Genomic DNA, 2,183 nt, shown 5'->3' with positions numbered 1-2,183 from the left:
GTATGTGGTCTATTTTGGAGAATGACCCATGTGCAGCTGAAAAGAATGTGTATTCTGATTTTGCAGGGTGGAACACTCTGTAAACATCTGTTAAGTTCATTTGTTCAAGAGTTTGATTGGGTTCTAGTATTTTGTTGCTTATTTTTTTGTCTAGTTGTTCTATCTATTTGTGACTGTGGGGTATTAAGGTCCCCTACTACTATTGTATTAGTGCTTAGTTGATTTTTCATGTCTGTTAGTATTTGTTTTACATAGTTGGGTGCACTAGTGTTTGGTCCATAGATATTTATGATTGTCATCTCTTCCCCTTGGATTGTTTCCTTTACAAGGATGTAGTGTCCTTCTTTGTCTCTCTTAATCAGTGTGGGTTTGAAATCCACTTGGTCTGCAAAGAGGATAGCTACTCCTGCTTTTTGTCGGGTTCCTGTCACATGGAGTATCGTTTTCCACCCTTTAACTTTCAGTCCATGAGTTTCCTTTTGAATTAAGTGTGTTTCTTGTATGCAGCATATTGTTGGATTTTGCTTCTTGACCCATTCTGCCAGTCTATTTCTTTTGATTGGTGAATTGAGACCATTAACATTAATGGTTATAACTGATATGTATTGAGTTATCATTGTCATGACTTTTTCTTTTTGTTTGATTCTCCCCCTTTGCTTTTAATTTCTTGTCATGCCTGGTGGATTCATTCTGCTGGGCTTCCTGGGGTTGTGATCCTCATGGTCTTTTCCTAAGATTTTGTTTAAAATTTTTTGGAGTGCTGGTTTGGTATTCATGAAGTTCCTAAGGTGCTCTTTGTCATGAAAGTATCTTATTTCACCATCAATTTTGAAAGATAGTTTTGCAGGGTACATCACTCTGGGTTGGAGGCTGTTTTCCTTTAGGGCTTGAAATACATCACTCCAAGCTCTTCTTGCCTTGAGGGTTTGCATTGAGAAGTCTACTGTGATTCTGATGGGCTTTCCTTTGTATGTGATTTGTTTCTTTTCTCTCACTGCTTGTAGAATTTTGTTCTTCTGTTGGGTTTCTGGAATCCTAGCTATTATTTGCCTATGTGTAGTTTTTTTTGATCAAGGCTAGTTGGAGTCCTATATTCCTCACTTATCTGTATGTCAAGTTCTTTTCCCCTGCTTGGGAGGTTTTCTGCCATCACTTCTGTGAACAGTTTTTTGATGTCATCTGCACTCTCTCCTGTTTCTTCATTGACTCCAATCAGTCTTATGTTATTCTTCTTTGCATCTTCTAGCAGCTGCTGGATTGATTTCTTGTGGTCCCTTACAATTTTAAAGCAATTTTTCTTTTCCTGGTCACTAATTGCAATCTTATCTTCTATATCTGAAATTCTGTCTTCACATTGGCTCATTCTGCTGCATAGACTTTCGATGGAGTTTTTAATCTCCTGGAAATCTGTTTGCATCTGTTTTATGGATTCAATTTGTTTCCTAGGTTGGGATTCCATCATGTTCCTCAGATCCTCTATTTTTAAAATCTGTGTCCTATCTAGATTTATGAATCATGCCTTGCACTATGGACACAATCTCTGCTGTTATGTGAGAAATTATTTCTGATTTCATTTTTCCAGATCCTCTTTCATTGCCGGTTCAGGGAGTCCAGGTGGTTGAGTGTCAGAGTGTTCCATCTCGTTTCCCTTTAGGGTTGCTGTAGGTGATCTGGAAGTCTGGTTCTGAGGCTTGTTTACGTGTCTTCTCATTTTTACCCTGGGGGTGGGGGGTTGCTGCTAGCGCCTGCGCAGCTCACATCCTCTGTGCTGGGAGTCATGGCATGCCTAGCTGGAAGCCTCCTCTGGGCTGAGAGCTGTGGCACACTGACTTGGAGGCCTCCTCTGGGCTGGGAGCTGAGGCATGCTGACCCGGAAGCCTCCTCTGTGCTGGGAGCTGTTGATCTAACAATATTCTGTCTCCAAGAGATTCACTTTAGAACACTTGAGACATAACTAATTGAAAGCAAAAGGGTGGAAAAAGGTGCTCCATAGAAATAGAAGAGATAAAGAATGGCCATAAATAACCCAGGCACAAACAACAACAACAACAAAAATCACCTGAATGATTAAATTTTATCAAATTCATAGAAACAGAAAGCATAATAAAAGTCCCATTATGGGGAAGTAAAAGTGGTTTTTCAGTAGGTATAAAGTTTCAGTTTTGCAGGATGAAAAGTTTTAG

Source organism: Heterocephalus glaber, unplaced genomic scaffold, assembly GCF_053883595.1.
Source record: "Heterocephalus glaber isolate CG9 unplaced genomic scaffold, H.glaber_assembly_v1.0 deba00001442, whole genome shotgun sequence".
NCBI classification, from domain to species: domain Eukaryota; kingdom Metazoa; phylum Chordata; class Mammalia; order Rodentia; family Bathyergidae; genus Heterocephalus; species Heterocephalus glaber.
This window is presented reverse-complemented; position numbering follows the sequence as displayed.